The 22,607-nt window shown below is 42.2% G+C and overlaps 1 protein-coding gene and 1 long non-coding RNA gene across 3 annotated transcripts in view; one reads left to right on the top strand and one right to left on the bottom strand.

The window, feature by feature from the left end:
• Positions 1-22,607, bottom strand: part of LOC140132502 (uncharacterized) — a 132,410-nt gene that overhangs the window by 5,231 nt on the left and 104,572 nt on the right. The window lies entirely within an intron of this gene.
• Positions 4,955-22,607, top strand: part of OXR1 (oxidation resistance 1) — a 305,238-nt gene continuing 287,585 nt past the window's right edge. For both annotated transcript variants that reach the window (XM_072151333.1, XM_072151332.1), the window contains exon 1: positions 4,955-5,113. The gene's annotated coding sequence lies outside the window, so the exon portion shown is untranslated. The remainder of the gene's footprint in view (positions 5,114-22,607) is intronic.

Genomic DNA, 22,607 nt, shown 5'->3' with positions numbered 1-22,607 from the left:
CTGGATGCAACATGTAATAATAATAATAATAATAATAATAAGAAGAAGAAGAAGAAGAAGAAGAAGAAGAATATCAATAATAATGTTTATTTATATAATGCAAATATAATATTACATTACAGAGTACAAACATATGGAATCAAAGGAGTGAAGGCCCTACTCTCAAGAGCTTACAGTCTCTGAGGATGAGGGGGTGACACAAGAGCTTACAGTCTATGAGGATGAGGGGGTGACACAAGAGCTTACAGTCTATGAGGATGAGGGGGTGACACAAGAGCTTACAGTCTATGAGGATGAGGGGGTGACACAAGAGCTTACAGTCTATGAGGATGAGGGGGTGACACAAGAGCTTACAGTCTATGAGGATGAGGGGGGGACACAAGAGCTTACAGTCTATGAGGATGAGGGGGTTACACAAGAGCTTACAGTCTATGAGGATGAGGGGTTGACACAAGAGCTTACAGTCTATGAGGATGAGGAGGTGACACAAGAGCTTACAGTCTATGAGGATGAGGGGGTGATACAAGAGCTTACAGTCTATGAGGGTGAGGGGGTGACACAAGAGCTTACAGTCTATGAGGATGAGGGGGTGACACAAGAGCTTACAGTCTATGAGGATTAAGGGGTGACACAAGAGCTTACAGTCTATGAGGATGAGGGGGTTACACAAGAGCTTACAGTCTATGAAGATGAGGGGGTGACACAAGAGCTTACAGTCTATGAGGATTAAGGGGGAGACACAAGAGCTTACAGTCTATGAGGATGAGGGGGTGACACAAGAGCTTACAGTCTAAGAGGATGAGGAGGAGACACAAGAGCTTACAGTCTATGAGGATGAGGGGTTGACACAAGAGCTTACAGTCTATGAGGATGAGGGGGTGACACAAGAGCTTACAGTCTATGAGGATGAGGGGGTGACACAAGAGCTTACAGTCTATGAGGATGAGGAGGTGAAACAAGAGCTTACAATCTATGAGGAAGAGGAGGTGACAAAAGAGCTTACAGTCTATGAGGATGAGGGGGTGACACAAGAGCTTTCAGTCTATGAGGATGAGGGGGGGACACAAGAGCTTACAGTCTATGAGGATGAGGGGGTTACACAAGAGCTTACAGTCTATGAGGATGAGGGGGTGACACAAGAGCTTACAGTCTATGAGGATGAGGGGGTGACACAAGAGCTTATAGTCTATGATGATGAGGGGGTGACACAAGAGCTTACAGTCTATGAGGATGAGGGGGTGACACAAGAGCTTACATTCTATGGGGATGAGGGGGTGACACAAGAGCTTACAGTCTATGAGGATGAGGGGGTGACACAAGAGCTTACAGTCTATGAGGATGAGGGGGTGACACAAGAGCTTACAGTGTATGAGGATGAGGAGGAGACACAAGAGCTTACAGTGTATGAGGATGAGGGGGTGACACAAGAGCTTACAGTCTATGAGGATGAGGGGGTGACACAAGAGCTTACAGTCTCTGAGGATGAGGGGGTGACACAAGAGCTTACAGTCTATGAGGATGAGGGGGTGACACAAGAGCTTACAGTCTATGAGGATGAGGGGGTGACACAAGAGCTTACAGTCTATGAGAATGAGGGGGTGACACAAGAGCTTACAGTCTATGAGGATGAGGGGGGGACACAAGAGCTTACAGTCTATGAGGATGAGGGGGTTACACAAGAGCTTACAGTCTATGAGGATGAGGGGTTGACACAAGAGCTTACAGTCTATGAGGATGAGGAGGTGACACAAGAGCTTACAGTCTATGAGGATGAGGGGGTGATACAAGAGCTTACAGTCTATGAGGGTGAGGGGGTGACACAAGAGCTTACAGTCTATGAGGATGAGGGGGTGACACAAGAGCTTACAGTCTATGAGGATTAAGGGGTGACACAAGAGCTTACAGTCTATGAGGATGAGGGGGTTACACAAGAGCTTACAGTCTATGAAGATGAGGGGGTGACACAAGAGCTTACAGTCTATGAGGATTAAGGGGGAGACACAAGAGCTTACAGTCTATGAGGATGAGGGGGTGACACAAGAGCTTACAGTCTAAGAGGATGAGGAGGAGACACAAGAGCTTACAGTCTATGAGGATGAGGGGGTTGACACAAGAGCTTACAGTCTATGAGGATGAGGAGGTGACACAAGAGCTTACAGTCTATGAGGATGAGGGGGTGATACAAGAGCTTACAGTCTATGAGGGTGAGGGGGTGACACAAGAGCTTACAGTCTATGAGGATGAGGGGGTGACACAAGAGCTTACAGTCTATGAGGATGAGGGGGTGACACAAGAGCTTACAGTCTATGAGGATGAGGGGGTGACACAAGAGCTTACAGTCTATGAGGATGAGGAGGTGAAACAAGAGCTTACAATCTATGAGGAAGAGGAGGTGACAAAAGAGCTTACAGTCTATGAGGATGAGGGGGTGACACAAGAGCTTTCAGTCTATGAGGATGAGGGGGGGACACAAGAGCTTACAGTCTATGAGGATGAGGGGGTTACACAAGAGCTTACAGTCTATGAGGATGAGGGGGTGACACAAGAGCTTACAGTCTATGAGGATGAGGGGGTGACACAAGAGCTTATAGTCTATGATGATGAGGGGGTGACACAAGAGCTTACAGTCTATGAGGATGAGGGGGTGACACAAGAGCTTACATTCTATGGGGATGAGGGGGTGACACAAGAGCTTACAGTCTATGAGGATGAGGGGGTGACACAAGAGCTTACAGTCTATGAGGATGAGGGGGTGACACAAGAGCTTACAGTGTATGAGGATGAGGAGGAGACACAAGAGCTTACAGTGTATGAGGATGAGGGGGTGACACAAGAGCTTACAGTCTATGAGGATGAGGGGGTGACACAAGAGCTTACAGTCTATGAGGATGAAGGGGTGACACAAGAGCTTACAGTCTATGAGGATGAGGAGGACACAAGAGCTTACAGTCTATGAGGATGAGGGGGTGACATAAGAGCTTACAGTATATGAGGATGATGGGGTGACACAGGAGCTTACAGTCTATGAGGATGAGGGGGTGACACAAGAGCTTACAGTCAATGAGGATGAGAGGGTGACACAAGAGTTTACAGTCTATGAGGATGAGGAGGTGACACAAGAGCTTACAGTCTATGAGGATGAGGGGGTGACACAAGAGCTTACAGTCTATGAGGATGAGGAGGTGACACAAGAGCTTACAGTCTATGAGGATGAGGGGGTGACACAAGAGCTTGCAGTCTATGAGGAGGAGGGGGTACACAAGAGCTTACAGTCTATGAGGATGAGGGGGTGACACAAGAGCTTACAGCCTATGAGGATGAGGGGGTGACACAAGAGCTTACAGTCTATGAGGATGAGGGGGTGACACAAGCGTTTTCAGTGTATGAGGAGGAAGGGGTGACACAAGAGCTTACAGTCTATGAGTAATGACATAGTGTGCCAAGTTTGGGTACAGATGCCTCGTTCCTTACCTTCCCTCTTGGCTACACATCTATAATTATATTTTGTGCAAGATGAGAAGCTTCTCAAAACAACATGATATTCTGCCAGCTTTATCCCATTAATATCGCCACCTAGTGGTTGTACTGTGACTTCCAAAGGTTATGTTACATTGTTGCAAAATAGTTCTGAATTATTATCATGAACCCATTGTGGGGACATTCATCAGGGCTCCGCCAGTAATTGTTATTATTTTCCGCTTCAGACCATCTCCGCGCCTCCTAGAACATTTGCATGTTTTGTGAAAAACTCGTTTTGCCACCCGTCACAATGAGCGCTAGTGTATACTGAATCTCCCCCATTGTATTTCATCAAAAATTAAAGAAGTTGTCCACTTTTAGCAAAAAATTATAATTAAAGTTATACGATTTTCAAGACTTTTTTAGATCACTGCTTGCTGTCATTCTATATAAAGCTTCATTGTTCACTTTCTTTCGATAAGAACTGCCCCTGCTGCATAGATGCACGGCTCACTATATTCCTGGTCAAGTGATGTCACACAGGTGCATGGCTCGTTATATCCCTGGTCATGTGATGTCACACAGATGCACAACTCACTATATTCCTGGTCAAGTGATGTCACTCAGGTGCATGGCTCGTTATATCCCTGGTCATGTGATATCACACAGGTGCATGGCTCATTATATCTCTGGTCTTGTGATGTCACACAGGTGCATGGCTCGTTATATCCCTGGTCATGTGATGTCACACAGGTGCACAGCTAGTTATATCCCTGGTCATGTGATGTCACACAGATGCACCTGTGTAACATCATGTGACCAGGGATATAATGGGCCGTGCACTTCTGTAACATCACATGACCTCGAACCGATTTCCATCCACAGGAAGTAAATAATTGAACCTTGATATTGAGTTTATATAAAGCTATAAGCAGTGCAAGTGGACGTGAGCGTAATATATAGATAGAATTATGATCAGCAGTCGAGCCATAAGGTGCAGTCTTAAAATTAAGTCTTGAAATTGGTGCCTGCTTTTTTTTTTTCTTTTTAGTGCAAAATTTTCGCATAATTCCTCAAATTTTTGGCGCAATCTATGCAAACTTTTTAGGTGCAAATCAATTTTTGCTTTAGTGCACAGATAGATGGATAAAATAGGATAAATATATAGATAAATAGATAATATATACATATATATATATACATAGATAGATACATACATATATATATATTAACAAAACAACCATCACAAATATCAAAAACCTGCTCCGTAAAAATTCCTGTCCACTTGCCCCTAATCCCCCCCCCCCCCTTATAAATCCACTGCGTCACTGACTCCCCGAGCAGCGGAAGGGGTTAATACAATTTAATCAGGTCACGCAGCAGGATCCTGCAAGAAGCAGACAGGTTACTGTTCCTTTAAGCCCCAGCTGTTCCTTTTGCAGGTGCTATTTTTAGCCGCACTCCATGGTAGGCTCCAGATTACCCCTCCTTGCTGCAATAGTCTTGGTAGTTCCCAGTCTGAGAAGGTCAGGATACTGAGCATGTCTAGATGTGTCTGTGTGTGTGAAGCCAGATGACACCATCCGTCCAATGCAAAAGTCCTTGAGCGAGCTGTCAATGTGCATCGCTGGGACACTGTGACGGAGCTTCTGCAGTAAGTTGCTTTATTCTTGTGGATTGATGATGATGCTGCGGCGCAGAGCGTAATAGCCCTGTCTGTGTGTGTGTATGGGACAGCTGTAATGGGGAGCTGTCCAGTGCCCTGGTGCTGATGTGCGCCTCAGTGCAGCATCTATACATCCGGGTGACGGATGGAGGGCACTTTCTATTTGCTTCTTTTTTAATGCAATTTGCTAACACAACATCAAGCAGCGGGCACAGGAGCAGGGCATGATCCTAGTGCCACCCGGTCCATTGCCTCCTGCAAGTTACTTCTTGCTTCATTCTTATGCAGATGAGGCTACTGAAATATGTATATGTGATGAGATGACTACACTGGTGCCATTGTTCTGTGCCCATTATCTGCCTGGTAGTAGGGGCTGGTGCACCATACAGCTGGCACCGTGTGCCAGTGATAGGGGAGGGGGGTAGTAAACACAGAATGTTCCCTTCTTGGCGGGAAAAGACCAGCAAATGTTACAGAGAACAAAACACACCCACAGATCTCTGGCCGCGCGGCGTTGGCATCGCATTTATTGGATACGTGAAAGTTTGTGTTGGCATCAAGAAACTTTGCGATAAAACGAGATACATTTGTGACAAAGTGATATGTTACATTCTATAGGGCTGTGGATAATTGTATTACAGTATCCTCAGCGAAGGGCGAAATGACAAATCCAGCTCTGCTACATATGTATATGTGTGGACCGAGTATACTGGTAGTAGTAGTACAAATTGTAGTAATTATCCAAATTATGAATATTTAAGACTTATTATGAATTTACAATTGTGTCCTATCTGTATGTATTTGGCAATTATTGGTAGTGGCAGGAGATGTAGCAGAGCTGACTTTGTCATTTGGTGCATCTCACGTGACCAGTTGTTTTTTACAGATCTGTGGACACATCAATGACAGTATCTTAACCTTAAGAATTAAGAGAACAAATTCCGCTCTGCTACATGTATATGTTATTATTGTGTTCATTACTGTATTGTGTGCACTGAATATGAATGCTGGGGGTAGTAGTAATAGCGGCAGTTATAGTTGTTCTTAAATATATAAAATATATTTATTTATGCTACATTGTCTGAACTCCAAAGGTAAAATAACAAATTCAGCACTGCTACATATTTATGTTATTATTGTGTTCATTTGTGAAGTGTGTGAACTGAATATGAATGCTGGGGGTAGTAGTAGTAGTGGCCGTAATAGTAGTTCTTAAATATATAAAATGCAAAATGTATTTATTCATGCTACATTGTCTCAACTCCAAAGGCGAAATAACAAATTCAGCTCTGCTACGTAGTTTTGAAGTGTGAGCACCAAGTATAAATGATGGGGGTAGTAGTACAAGTGCTGGTGGTAGTAGTAGTGGTGTTGCTGATATTAGTTCTTAAATATTTAAAATGTAATATTTATTTAAGAATGTCCCCTATAGCATAATATATGTTTATATTTGCATATTATATTACGTTTATATAGATGTAGCAGTGCTGACCGTGTCATTTGATGTTATATGATACATGATTTATGGTCCTTGTATCTCTGCTACATTGTCGGAACTCTGACGGTAAAATAACCAATTCAGCTCAGCTACATGTGAATGTTTGTTCTTATTAAGATATCTGCTTGCATTGAGTGTGAATGCTGGTGGTGACAGTCGTAGTGGTGCTTGTAGTTCTTCTTAAATATATAATTGATTAAAATGTACTATGGGGGACATCTACTAAGAACAGTGTGTACTAGGTGCAGTTACCTGTGTAGTGTCCAGGGGGCGCCAGATTCAGGATTTCTGGTGCACGTTCAGCATGAGCCTGGTGCTCCCTGCACTGCCCCAACAGAGGGCACCAACTGTTTTTTTTGGTGCACCTTTAACATGGGGCATGCAACACATGATAAATCTGGTGCAAGGTCCGACTGAGCACCGGAGCGCCCCCTTCAGTGCAGAAATTTTGTCCCACATAAAGAATAGTGCAGCTGCGACACAAATGTGGTGCACAGGGCCGGATTAAAGGAGGAGCTCCTGGGGCTCGAGCCCTGGGGCCCCCACCACTTTCACTTTTTAAGTTTCCGACAGTCAGAATCGCTGGCAGTCTATGTGTGCAATGCGCAGTGGCCCGTGGCCACCCGCAATGATGTCAGCTGTGTCGGTGAGGCACAGCTGCCTTAGCTGGGGGATATCGCCATTTTCTACAGGGGACTGGCTGGCTACATACTACAGGGGGCTGGCTGGCTACATACTACAGGGGGCTGGCAGGCTATATAACTCCAAAAACATTGTTGGAAACTAGTTAGCGCCCACCACCCTTAATCCAGCCCTGGTGGTGCGGAGCCTTCTTAAAAACCTGTGCAAGCAGTTTTGTTGTGTGTGATCCTTGTATAGGCTGAGTACTGCTTGCAAGGCGGCTTGAGTCTATTCTTCCAAAATTGTGTATAGCGGATCTGAGTCTGTCATTTAGAACAACTAACAGTGATATAACCTACTATTATATATCATCTTAAGGAAACAAACTAACAAAACAAATGTAACAGAAGTCACTAAATCAATAATTATATATTAGGTAATATGGGATTGTCTTCCTCCATTAGGACCAGATCTGATACTTTTTCTTATGAGCAATGTAATAATCCATTAGATGTAGCAGAGTTTACTGTGTTTGCTGTACTGTGATATCCTTACAAGATACCTATGGTATATCTTATATCTCACACCAATCAGTTATGGCAAATCCTATGAAGAGAAGCAACACAGCAAATCCAGCCCTGCTACATCTGTGCAGCATCTGCATCCAGCATTTTATGAGGTTTTTCATAGTCAGTATCCGCCAGTCCTCCTATCACTCCTCTGCCTTGTAAATATTTCCCTCAGAATAATTCCAGTTCAGAAATCAATGGTTATGAATTGCTTAACCTTTCCAGTTAATCTCAGGAATTAGAATCCACCTGAAATCCTGTTTACTAGAGATTATATTCTCTATTAGGGTCTGCACTGCCGTATAATTGTAATTGGATTTTCTGGACTGACTACAAGAATAGAGATGACAGATTATCTATCTATCTATCTATCTATCTATCTATCTATCTATCTATCTATCTATCTATCTATCTATCTATCTATCTTTCTATCTATCTCATATCTATCTATCTCTGTCATATCTATCATCTATCTACGGGCCACATGTATCACTCGTTTTTTCTGTTGTTTTTGCGCCTTTTCATTTAGGCGCACCGTTTTTTGCACCATTTTTGCGACTAAACGCCAAACTAGCCGTGCAGCAAAAATAACCAGCTTTCCCTCATCTATCTTACCAATCCAGATGTTTTGCTGCGCCTAATGATATTTATCACTTGCAACGTTTTCATTTAGGCGCAAAAAACGGGCGCAAAAACACTCCAGCCCGAAGGTGGCGTTATCTGAGAAGAAAGCACTGAGCCCCTTTGCAGAAGAGCTCATTTCTAGCAGCAAAGCTCAGCCAGACACTAGAACAGTGGTGGCGAACCTATGGCACAGGTGCCAGAGTTGGCACTCGGAACCTTCTCTGTGGGCACCCAGGCCATCACCTAGCACAAAGGTCACCATTCAGGACTCCTCCTCCTGCAGTCACAGGCAGCCCAGGAAGTGCCACATTCAGGATTATTTTAAAGTGACTTGAGGAGCAAAGAGGTGGGGACAGAGCTGGATTATCATTGGAGCCCCTTCTCCAGGCCTGTGATTCATCCTGTTAAGGGGACCTTAGAGGGAAGCTACAATAATTTATCCTTCTTTCTACTGTATTGGTGTCCTCAGGACACCGATATGTTTGAAACTGTTTCAGAGACGGGTGCAATAAGTTGGCATTTGGCACTTTGTGAAAAATATGTGGCTTTTGGTTACGGTTTGGGCACTCAGTCTGTAAAAGGTTCGCCATCACTGCACTAGAACATATAATAGACACACTACAGACACTGCAGACAGGAGCTGCAGACTCTATTTACAGTTCATCACCTTCTATTTACAAAATATTCTGCAAAATCCTGAGCTCACAGCAAGAGAGAAGAGAAGCTTGCAGAAGTTTGCAGAAGTTTGCAGATACTACATACAAGTGTCCCCCATGTAATTCTGCACAGTGTCTGAGGGGGATATTGTGCAGAATTACAGGGGTGCAGCAGGAGACCAGCACTGGGGGATCCCCTCCAGGAGAAGCCCCTGCTGAGGAGGTCACTGGGTGCTGGGTGTCACACACCTGGGTGCTGCTGTGAGTGTTATCTTCATTCTGGGCTGTGGGAGAAGCAGAGAGGAGCTTGTAGCAGGATGACATGTAAGTGCCCAAATCTAACATTGCGCCGAAACTGCGCCAAAATTGCGCCTAAACTGTGTTAAAGTAAAGTGATTAATAAGAGACAGAAAATTACCTTATCACAGTTGGTGATAATTCTGGCAAAACAGTGCGCCAGAATTTAGGCGCAACTACTACACTTAGGCGCACAAAAGTGATAAATGTGGCCCATGATATATGATAAAAATTAGTACATTTCATAAGGTGCTACAATGGATCATTATACATACATAGGTGAGTTTATCAAGTGTGTCATTATTCGTGAAAAAAACAGCCAGGAGCGTGCATGCGCTCTGAAGATGGGAGATTGCGGCGGCCATTTTGGGTCTGGGCAGACCTGTTCCAGAAACGGCAGGGTGCATAGAGGTGTGTATGCATATAGCGGGTGAAGTATGCACGGACATCAAATCGGTACCTGTGGTGAGTTCCATTTGTAGTTGGTACTCACCCTGTATTGTACCTCCCGTTGGGCGCAGAGCTCATCATGATGACCAGCCCGTTGCCTTTGGGGATTCCGGTAGTGGTACCCGATTCCTAGTGTGCAATAATCCCACCTCGATGCAGTTTTGAAAAAATTCTAGTGGATTCTAGAGCTGCTCTGCACAGGGGCCCAGTGCTTACTTCTCAGTTTACTCCACCTGCAGACTGGAGTGATTTTGCGCCTAAGTGAACAAGTTGCTCATGATTATGAGGTGCAGAAAAACCTCTGGATTGGTAGGATAATTAAGGAAAACATGGTTATTTTTGCTACACAGCTAGTTTGGTGTTTAGACACAAAACTGGTGCAAAAATAGTGCGACAGTAAGGAAAGGCACAAAAACAACAGAAAAAATGTGTGATACATCTGCCCCTATCTGTCCAATGTAAATATATCTCTACCTATATCTACCTATATATCTATTTCATAGCGCATCAGTCTCTCTACTTCCTGTATCCATCTATCTGGTGTGTATAATAAACCTCTCATATGAAGCTTATAATTGCACATTAGTGACTGTAGTGATACAGAGAAGCTTCTTGGATACAATTAGGTTCCGTCATGGAGGAGTCTTGAGATTGTGATGACAATGATTGGCCTCCTGTCAGTGCGAATCATATCATTATACAATCTGATGGGCAGTGAAGTTTGTTATTGTTGGGGATATGAACATAAATATTTTATTGGCAGATTTTCTAATTGTCTCTGTCATTCTTTATAAGAAAAAAACAAAGACGGGGATTTTTTGATTTGCTTTTGTTGTGTTTTTTTGGAGATGGAAGGGAGAACATTTCTGTAATAGTCTAAACACTGATTTCCTAATAACTCAGCAATTACATGCGGATTCAGCGAGAGCTTCCATACATTATCCATGTATTATATCATTATACTGCCGGCGTATGTTCTATTCTTCCGCACATCCGTGATGTCACAGCGCTGGCGGCATGAATCACACGCCGGGCGCTCGCTACAATGTGCCGCAGTGAGGCTCATACATCTCACAGGACGCCTCATCCACTTTTAATGGCTTTAATATTATTTTACTATCAGAATGTTAATTATTGAAGGACATTTATTTATTGATGAAATATATATTGAATTCAATGTTTTATTCTTAGAGATGAGTTTGTCGGAACACATTTTAATATTACATGTTATCTTAGGTTTTATAAAGGGCTTTAGGTAATCTCAGGAGGGTGTAGATTTATCTGTCTCATATCTCTCTCTATATATATCTATCTGTCTATCTATCATCTATCTATCTCATATCTATCTCATATCTATCTCATATCTATCTATCTATCTATCTATCTATCTATCTATCTATCTATCTATCTATCTATCTATCTATCTGTCTATCATCTATCTATCTATCTATCTATCTCATATCTCTCTATAAATATCTATCTATCTCATATCTATCTATCTATCTACTTAGGGAGAGTGTAAGCAGCACACAAATAATCAGGATGCAGATGGGTGCAGGCTCAATGAGACCAGGCCTCAGGTCTCTCGCAGATAAGAGTAAGGAAATTGGGCAGCACTCCAAAAAAGGTTCAATTTAAAGGTGAAGTCTTTATTCCATAATGCCAAGTACAAAGAAGTGCAACGTTTCGGCTCGTCTTGGAGCCTTTTTCAAGCAAAGTAACAAGGGTGAACATTACATATATATAGCAAACTTAAGTGATCACATGATCTAGATAGTCCCTCCCCTTCATTAACATGTTAAATGCCAAAGTGACATGATGAAGTGTAGCATAGATAAAAAACATATCATTTAATAAAACAATGTGTTATGTTATAAAGTGCAAGTGCATATACAATACAATCAATGGTGGAACAACGACATTAAGTATGCTTGTAGTGCAAAAGTGCTATCAGTGCATCATTGTTGTGAACAACGTGAAATAATTATATAAGAAAACAAGGTTAAAAACGGGATTCTCACCACCTCATCCACATATTATGGTAAAAGAGCGTCCGATCGCACGCCAATGTAATTGGCGCGCCAGTCCGTGGTAAAGCTGGAACGCAGTGGTGGAACGCAAACTAAGGCGCGCTGTAATGCGCATGTCTCTGCATACGGGTTGCTAGGAAACCAGACGGCTACATAAATATCAAAGAGAAACAATGTGCAACTATGTTGCCCCCAAGGAAATATCAATGGATGTGTTAGCTACTGGCACAGCACGGGATAAATGTTCATATGAACGGTAAACCATATAAGGTAAGTCAGAGGCTAAATAGTGGAGAGGCAGATATGAAATTAACCCCTGACACTCAGGGAGTGAGAAAGATTTATTCCCATATGTCCACTTCTGGACTTGTAGGGATAGAAAGTGTCAATTCTGCCGCAAAGCTCCATAGTGTCCTCTGTACAACACCCGTTGGCTCAGAAAATGTAGCTGTTGACTTGTGGAGTAATATACGTGAGCTGATAGCATTCACTTATGCAAGAGTTTTAAACAGAAGGAGACAAACATGCAAATACTGCGAAAAATGTAACGGACATGGTTCAAAAAATGACGGACAAAAAAAATTTTTTTGTGACCATTGTGGAAAGAGCTGGTGAGAAAAAATCCCCGGTGTGGCTTTCGTATATGCTTGAAATCTGTAAAGACAGAAGATCAAAAAATTAGAAAATTGTGTTTGAATGTTAGAAAGAGGATCTTGTTACTTGTTGTCTACAGCAATATTTGTCCAGATGAGAGGCAATACATAGATATGACATACAGTCAATCTAAATGTTAGTAAGTTTAAAATCTACATTGAGTCCATTGGGTCGCAAGGTATTAAGAGTATGGATCCACCATAGTTCTTTTCTTTTGAGGATCTTTTCACGATTACCTCCTCTACGTAAGGGGGGTACATGGTCTATTAGTTGGAATCTAAGATCCCTTTCAGTGTGTCCTGCTTCCAAAAAATGTTTTGGTACGGGTAGGTCTCGTCTATTACTGCGAATCGTATATCGGTGTTGGTTAAACCTTGTCTTGAATTCGAGGGTGGTTTCACCTATATAAAGAAGTCCACAAGGACAGTCAAGCTTGTAAATGACGAAACAACTGTCACAATTTAAGTAATATTTGATTTTGTACATGGCATCATTATGTGTAAAGGAACCCCCTTTGTGCATTTGCTTACAGTTTATGCAATTCCGACAGGGGAAAGAGCCTTTGTTGAGTTGTCCAAAGATACCCATTTGTTTAGAGGGACGTAAGGAACCTACGTCAGCCCTAACTATTCGATCTCGAATGGAATGAGATCTCCGGTATGAGAAAAGAGGAGGATTTTTAAACTCGGGGGCCGAAGCTGGGCTCCCTGTCAATTTTGTCCAGTGTTTACGTATGATATGGGCTATAGAATTGCTATGTGCCCCATATGTGGTTACAAATGGTATTCTGGTCGAGACTGTATGTCTAGTGATGGAAGTCAAAGTGGTGGCTCTATCAACAGATTGTACCTTGCTAAGATTTTTTTGTATGATTTTACGGGGATAACCTCGTCGTTGGAATTTGTGAGCCATGTTATACAAATTTGTGTGGGTTCTGTCGGAGTCACTGGTGATGCGTTTTACTCGAAGAAGTTGACTATAAGGTAAGGATTTAATCATGGCACGCGGATGTTGGCTTTCAAACCTAAGGAGAGTGTTCCTATCTGTCGGCTTAACATATAAATCGGTTGCAAAAGTGTTGTCTTTCAATGAGACAAGAACATCCAAAAACTGTATTTCTGTGTTAGAATGCACCAGGGTGAATTTTATAGAATTGTCGATGGTGTTCAGGTATGAGTGAAAAGCAAAAAGGTCCTGTTCAGTGCCTGTCCACAAGAGGAAGACGTCATCAATGTACCTCCACCACCGCAGGCAATGCCTGAAGTGAGTGGAGGCACAGATGACGTCATCCTCGAGGACCGACATAACAATATTGGCATATGTGGGTGCCATATTGGCCCCCATCGCGACCCCCATCAGTTGCAAGAAAAAATCATCACAAAATAGAAAATAATTATTGTACAAAATGAGTTCTAGTAATTCAATGATAAATGCCTGAGTTGAGAGTGTATAATCACTGGTTGATAATTTGCGTTTAACTGCATTGATGCCCATTTGGTGTTCAATTGACGTGTATAATGACACAACGTCAAATGATGCTAAGAGAATATTGTCTGTGTTGGAAATGTCAACCTCAGCAAGTTCCTTACTCTTATCTATCTATCTATCTATCTATCTATCTATCTATCTATCTATCTATCTATCATCTATCTATCTCATATCTATCTATCTATCTATCTATCATCTATCTATCTCATATCTATCTATCTATCTATCTATCATCTATCTCATATCTATCTATCTATCTCATATCTATCTATCTCATATCTATCTATGTCATATCTATCTATCTATCTATCTATCTATCTATCTCATATCTATCTATCTATCTATCTATCTATCTATCTATCTATCTATCTATCTTTTAAGTAACAGAAAGTCCAAGGCAGCAGGGTGTAAATAGAACTCCCCTTGAGAGAGGTGCAGGCCCACAGGTCCACTTTCTGGGTCTATCTATCTATCTATCTATCTATCTATCTAGGCTCCTCTCTGCTTTTCTCGTGCACCTCAGAATGAGAATGACCCCCACAGCAGCACCCAGGTGTGTGACACCCAGCACCCAGTGATCTCTTCAGCAGGGGCTTCTCCTGGAGGGGATCCCCCAGTGCTGGTCTCCTGCTGCACCCCTGTAATTCTGGCCAGTATCCTCCTCAGACACCAGTGTGGTCATCCTGCTACACGGGACACCTCTCTTCTGTCCTGCTACACAAGACACTTCTCTGTCCTGTCTGAGGCTCCCACACACTTCTTCTCTATCCTGCTCTGAGCTGCTGATTTTGCTAATTGTTTGTAAATAGAAGGTCATGAACTATAAACAGAGGCTGCAGGTAGTGTCTGTAGTGTCTGTTGAGCTCTGCTGCTGGGGATAAGCCTCTCTGTATTGCTTCTCAGTTTACGCCGCCTTCAGACTGGAGTGTTTTGCGCCTAAATTGTGTCTAAATGAACAAGTTGCTGATTGAATGATTATTAGGAGCAGCAAAACATCTGGAATGGTAGGATAAACAAAGAAAACATGGTTATTTTTGCTGCGTGGCTATTTTGGTGTTTAGTCACAAAAACACTGCAATAGTATGAAAAGTTGCAAAAACAGAAAAAACTAGTGATACATCTGACCCAATGGGGCACATTAACTTACCCGGTCCTGTCGCGATCCCGCAGTGGGTTGTCCGATGAGGATTCGGGTCTGCTGGGATTCACTAAGCTAGTGCGCCGTGTTCCTGCGGATTCTGCCGGAATTCACCTTCTTCTTCCCGGTGCATGTGAGTGCTTGATCTTGCTACACAAATCCTTTTTAAATTCTGCAGTTTGTCTGAATTCGCCGGGTTGTCCAACGGCCACGCCCCTGATTTCTGTCATGTGCAAGCCTGCGCCGATGCGCCAAAATCCAATCGCGTGCTGCAAAATCATGGGGAAATTCGGCGCAAAATGGCGTAAAATGGAAATCGACGGGAAATGAGCCCCAATGAGTCTATTTTTTGCACCTGATTTGTCTTTGTCAAATAAAGTCACTTTAAAGTCATTTTGCGTCCAAATGAACAAGTTGCTAATGATGAATGATTATTAGGCACCTAGTTTGGTGTTTAGTAACAAAAACAATGGGACAATATGAAAAGGTGCAAAAGCAACAGAAAAAACAATTGATACATCTGGCCCGTGATGTTTCTCACTATCTGACATGAAATCAGAATAAACCTTTCCTGTTTTAGGTCAATTAGCATAACCAAAAGTATTTCTATTTGCCAAATGTCAGAATAATGAGAGAGAGAAAATGTTTAAGGCATGTTTAAGACTAAAGACAAAAGACATACACTGATATTACTTTGCCTGTAAACAGCTTATATGTTGATATCATGTCTTTGGGTGCTTCTAATAGGTTTATTGGCCACATCTGATTTATTTAGAGACACACCTGTGGATTCATTTAAAAGCACATCTGAAATACACTGCTTCTAACATAATGGGAAAGTCTAAAGAAATTAGCCAAGATATCAGGAGGAGTATTGTGGATTAGTACTAGTCTGGTTCATCCTTGGGTGCAATTACTGTATACCTGAACATGCATCATTCATCTGTACAAACAATTATATGCAAGTACAAACAAGATGGGAATGTCCAGCCATCATACAGCTCAGAAAGGGGATGGGTTCTGTGTCCCAGAGATGAACGTATTTGCTGAAATGTGCATCAACCCAAGAACAAAAGCGAAAGACCTTGTGGACATGCCTCTGAAGCTGGTAAGAGTGTGTCACTATCCAAAGTGATAAGAGTCCTACATGGGCTGAAAGGCCACTCTGCCAGGAAGAGGCCATTACTCCAAAAGAAGCATAACAGGAACAAAGACCTTAATTTTTGGAGACATGTCCTATGGTCTGACAAAACGAAAATTGAACTGTTTGGCCATAATGACCATCGTTAAGTTTGGAGAAAAAAGGGAGAGGCTGACAATTCCGATAACACTCTCCCAACTATGACACAAGGGGCAGCATCAAGTTGTGGAGGGACTGGTGCTTCATGAGGAAAGAACATTTCGTGAAAACTGAAGAACATCTCAAGACATCAGCCAGGAAGATAAAGCTTGAGCACAAATGGGTCATCCAAATGGACAATGACCCAAAGCTACTGGGTTTGCAGAGGGGAATAAAATGCCTTAAAAATTGTATCTCGTTATTTTGGCATTTGGCAAATATAAATAATTTTGGTAATCCTTACTGACCTAAAACGAGAAAGGTATCTTATTTCATGTGATATAGTGGGACCATATCTATCTATCTATCTATCTATCCATCTGTCTATTTATCTATCTATCTATCTATCTATCTATCATCTATCTATCTATCTATCTATCTATTTCTATTATCTAGCTTCTAAGTGTCTCTTGTGCAGGATAAGTATATTCATCACTTCTATCAGCTACAGTCAGCACTCCTATACTACTTCCCGTAGGGGTCAAGGTCAATGTCTTACTCCTAGTACTGGATACTTCTTCATGCTCAATTTTATTTACTCGCCTCATTTTCTCTTTAAAATAATGGACAAGAAGCATTGGGTGTACAAACATGTTGGGAGCACAATCTATAATTTATAGTAACACGCGGAGCCTGGGGCAGCAGCCGCTGTAGATACAGCTCTCTATACATCTCCTCTCTTGTAACAGTATGGAGCGGACTGCTTAGTAGGCATTACTGTAATATAAAGTCAAACCAACATATGATTATACATGTATTGTGCAGCATGAACGTAAAACCTCCCATTTATAAAAAAAAACGATAAAAGCCTCTGGCCATGTTTTTATTTTGGAATGTTTCATGTATTACTGCATTTATTTAAGAGAAATCAGAAAAATAACACCTTTCATACTCATTTCTGCAGCTCACTTTTCAGATTTATTGTATAGACTGCGATAGATGTTTTACTTTGTGTGGGTTGAGTAATCAGGACTCTCACTGTCAATCACTGTGTGTGGGCGGGGTAATCAGGACTCTCACTGCCAATCACTGTGTGTGGGAGGGGTAATCAGGACTCTCACTGCCAATCACTGTTTGTGGGAGGGGTAATCAGGACTCTCACTGTCAATCACTGTGTGTGGGAGGGGTAATCAGGACTCTCACTGTCAATGACTGTGTGTGGGTGCGGTAATCAGGACTCTCACTGTCAATCACTGTGTGTGGGCCGGGTAATCAGGACTCTCACTGTCAATCACTGTGTGTGGGCGGGATAATTAGGACTCTCACTGTCAATCACTGTGTGTGGAAAGGGTAATCAGGACTCTCACTGTCAATCACTGTGTGTGGGCGGGGTAATTGGGACTCTCAATGTCAATCACTGTGTGTGGGCGGGGTAATCAGGACTCTCCCTGTCAATCACTGTGTGTGGGAGGGTTAATCAGGACTCTCACTGTCAGTCACTGTGTGTGGGCGGGGTAATCAGGACTCTCACTGTCAATCACTGTGTGTGGGAGTTGTAATCAGGACTCTTCCTGTCAATCACTGTGTGTGGGAGGGGTTATCAGAACTCTCACTGTCAATCACTGTGCGTGGGAGGGGTCATCAGGATTCTCACTGTCAATCACTGTGTGTGGGAGGGGTAATCAGGACTCTCACTGCCAATCACTGTCTGTGGGTGGGTTAATTAGGATACTCACTGCAAATCACTCTGTGTGGGAGGGGTAATCAGGACTCTCACTGTCAATCACTGTGTGTGGGAAGGGTAATCAGGACTCTCACTGTCAATCACTGTGTGTGGGAGGGGTAATCAGGACAATCCTTGTCAATCACTGTGTGTGACAGGCAGGAGTCCTGTCAGGATTTAGTTTGCTTTTTACCCATAAATCTTGCTCCAGTCACATAACCCTATATATCACAGATCTTCGTTTTATATCCTAGTCTTTGCATGGGACGTGTCACCTTTTAAATACAGTATAATTCCCTTTTCTCCTCTTTTCTTGTCGGAGTCTGCTCATTAGATTTTAATGAGGACCAGTCTCATTTTTTCAGATGTTCTGGCTTCACAGTTTCCTTTAGATTTTGTTTGTCTGCCGCATTTATTTCTCAGGGTTAATTCTGTGGGAAATGAAGAGAGGCTGCAATTTGCTGCATCATCAGATCAGTTTGAGATGAGTTTGCACATACTGTACGCTGTTAATTTAGACGTATGGAAAAGCTCAGTTATCACAGCGTTAGGTGAGGAGATTGCGGCAATAAGATGGTATCCGGGGGGACAGTAGATGATTTACTTCCCTGTAATTGTCAAAAAAAGTAGAACATCCTTGTAGGCATAAAATGTATCATTTTTTTATGTTTTTTAAGTGTTTTCTTTGTTTTGCTGATGGTTGCCCCCTGATATTTGGGTGCTATAATTTTTCGAAAAGGCACGCAATTCTGTGCAAAACATATGAAAGGATGAAAAATCTGAGCGCTGGCGGGGGGGGGGGAGGGGGGCTTATGACCAACTGTCAAAGGGGGCAAGTAATAAATACTTTGGGATATTAAACTCCAAATAGTCACACCCATAAACATAAAATAAAAGTGATTTGTCCTTCAAATACCCCCTTGCATTGGCACAGGCCTCATATGGTAGACTTAATTTATCTCAGCAGGAAACTGGAGTCAATTTCCGGAAGCTTTCGAGAAAGTTTTTCACAGAGGTCCATAAAGCAGTGTATCACAGCCCCAGGAAATATTAGAACTGACAGAGAAGGGGAGGAAATTCCCATGGTTCCCCTCTGGAGTGACAACCCTATGAGCAGGCAGACAACCTGAGAGACCATCACAGGATCTGGAGGTCAACCAGGCAGGCCATATTGCAAAGAAGTCAACTGACCATCATGTAGCAGATAGAAGTTCCTCCATCCTCAAGAGGTAGTCATCTCAGAGACCCATTTATTAAGAGAGGGGCAATTAGAGGATTTCCATGCCTGGGAACATTAGTTGCCATTAAGAAATGCCAGAAGATGACTTTCTTCAATGAGGACATGGCGAAAGGGATAGTGAAAAGGAGGCCTACAGAAACCGGGAGAGAACCTGTACCATAGATATAGGTTATCTACTTGACATAGCCCCATTTTGGTTACAGACAAGTTTCTATCTTTCATATTACCATGGCGAAAATATCTTGTTTTTGTTTTGGTTTCTCTATAGAGCTGCATCTCTACAAGCATGCAGCCAATGAGGGAGACCATCACCGGATCTGTAGGCCAACCCGGCAGCCCATATTGCAAACTAGTCACCTGACCATCCTGCTGTAGGAGCAAGAAGTCCCTCTCTCCTCATGGGGTAGTCATCATAGACACCATTTCACTAAAAGAGGGGCAATTCGTGGCCATTGAGAAATGCCAGTGGAGGACTTTCTTCTATGATGACATGGTGTCAACGATTGTGAACAGAAAGTGAGAAAGAAATGGGGGAGCTTGTCAGGGTAGTGTAAAGATCAAAGAGATGTTTCCAGAATGGTAAAAGCTCTGAGCATTCCCACCATATGGTCCTTGGAAATATGATGTGCTCCAGGTTGTACGCAGGGCTCGGTGCAGACGTCTTCGTATCTTCTGATATTTCAAGTTAAGAGTCCTCAGGGCAGTGGTATAAGTACTTTATTTATGGGATTTCCCCAACTGGTATTCAAATAGAACCGGTCTTTTTTTACTGGGAAGAGCCTCCATAAGGGTCACCTATGGCTCATGTGCCACATGACCAACTGAACCAGATTCATAGGTTCTAATATACCACAGATATAGGTTGTCTACATGACTTGACTCCTTTACGGTTACAGCCAAGTTTTCATCTTTTACATTTACATTCTATGGGGAAAAAATATCTTGTTTTTGTAGTATTATGCTCCTGGTAACCAATCACATGAAATATTGGATGCCTTATTAGTGATAATGAATAGTTATTATCCAGCTCCTTCCACGCGGTGAAGTCCTGATGGAAAACAAATGCAGAATATTGTGATTGACACATGTAGCGCTTGTTAATGGCAGTCGTGTTACTCCTCATTTATACCTCATATTGTCTAGTTGCATCCATTGGGATTGTTAGATATGCATTGATTAGTCTTTGTTATCATGGATGGAAGTCTATACGCCTCTACTTCAGTCCCCAGTCAGCTCCAAGTCCGATTTTCGAAAGTTTTTATTTTATTTTTACCTGAATTCACTGAAATTTCCTGCTGTTCTTTCAAGACAAACAAGAAGATGTTGTGAGGAGCTTCAAGCAGTTTTGTATTTCTGCGATGCCAGCTCCTGCAGATCTCATAGGGACAATCCACAAAAAGACTGACTTGTGCATGGCGAATGTTAAGAGAAAATAGTTATTTCTTCCAATATTTGTAAATTACTTTTATGTTACAAACTCCTCAAGAAAATGTGTACAGAAGATACAGTTAAAGTTATACTCTAGACATTTGTAGTACCCTGGGAAAAATAAACTAAAGGTGTATGAGGCAACTTCAGCCTCTTGCCTCAGGCGGCACCACCTGCAGCAAGATGGGGGGCAGTATCAGGTAGAACTTTATACCTAAAATTGTGTCTCTTCAGACCCAATGTCAGCATAGGTGTGAGACACTGCATGCAGAACCCACTTACTAAAAAGAAGAGATAACCAGGTATGTTACTTTTGGATGGAGTAGAAGGGGCAACGTTCTATAGCTCGACTTAGGCAGCAGAGACTTTTGATTTATCCCTTAATTTAAGGGAGAATTAATTAAAGAGACTGTGTAGACTGTCTCAGGAAAATACTATAAATTTATCCTGCTGCTGTCCCTCGATCCAGTGGAATAGTTCCTGGTCCCTTTGTGTACACTTCCTGCTGAACAGGAAGTGCCGGCGATCACTTGACTGCTATGACCAATTAGTGGCCTCAGTAGTCCAAGTATCTGCAACAGTGATGGTGGCCACAGCAGTCACGTGAGTTGTATAGACGCCAAGTGTAGTTCATGATTTTAGTTGCACGACACCGGGAGACTATTATATTCATTTTGCATAGGATCATGGTGGTCTAAAGTACACATTAAAACCAGCAAATAAGTAGTAGGTACAGTAAGTATTATCAGAATTAGACTGGTTGGAGTTACCTTAAGGCACTGTATGATCCTTCAGCCAGGTAAACACCACTAATCCTACATAATCTAACATTAGAAATCTATTCTAAGCCAAAGCTTCATTTCAAGAGGATACATCAAGACGGAGAAATCCAGACAGAACTGTACCCTGGTCAATCTGCAGTATTAACTACACACTATATTATTTCATACAACCAATAACACTGCACTCTGGTGTTCTATATGGTTTGTAGGAATGAAAAGTGAGAATGTTCCTGCATCCCATTGAATCTATCTTGAGGTGTTTTTCTACTGTAGATATTTATACTGGTATTGGTTTATTAGGTCAATTTCTGATAACAGGTTCCCTTTAATATATAATTTCACTACAAATAGCAGAAAATTGAGTGTAAATTGTATCAGACTACTGAGGATGCGTGTAGATTGCCACTTATAATAAACTTTGCCAGGGTAAGTACAATGCTACAATGACTTGGGACTGTGATGCCTCATGTCCTGAAGGCTACCGGTGGATGTAGAGGGGGCCATGCAATCATTACTGCATTCACTCCCCCTCTATGACTACCACATATCAATGGTTGGAGAGGTGAGTAGATGTCCTAGTACATACCTTTAACCACTCAAATGGAGTGGTTATCATGGAGAAGGCCAGGAGGACACAGGATGTCACAAAAAGACCCACGTTCTGGTGCTAGCAGGTCAAACTTTATCCAAGGAAGTACAATATTATTGACTCTTTAAGAATCTTGTATTTACCCTGGTAAAGTTTGATATTAGTCGCCAACCCGTTTAAGGCACAGGTGGAGTATTCATTGTACCATCCCACTTATGACTGTTCTTTCAACCAAGGATTGAGAATCGGGTACCATTGTGTTAAACCCAAACTTGAATGACATCATTATCGGGATCTGTGATATTGTCAATTTTGGTAATAAGACCTGCATCTGAGTCAGGATACTTGGCTTTAAGACAGGTGCATAATATACCCATAAAATACACTACAATACACTAATAGTCTTAAGAATACAC

The sequence above is a fragment of the Engystomops pustulosus genome, chromosome 5 (assembly GCF_040894005.1).
Source record: "Engystomops pustulosus chromosome 5, aEngPut4.maternal, whole genome shotgun sequence".
NCBI classification, from domain to species: Eukaryota; Metazoa; Chordata; class Amphibia; order Anura; family Leptodactylidae; genus Engystomops; species Engystomops pustulosus.
This window is presented reverse-complemented; position numbering and strand designations above follow the sequence as displayed.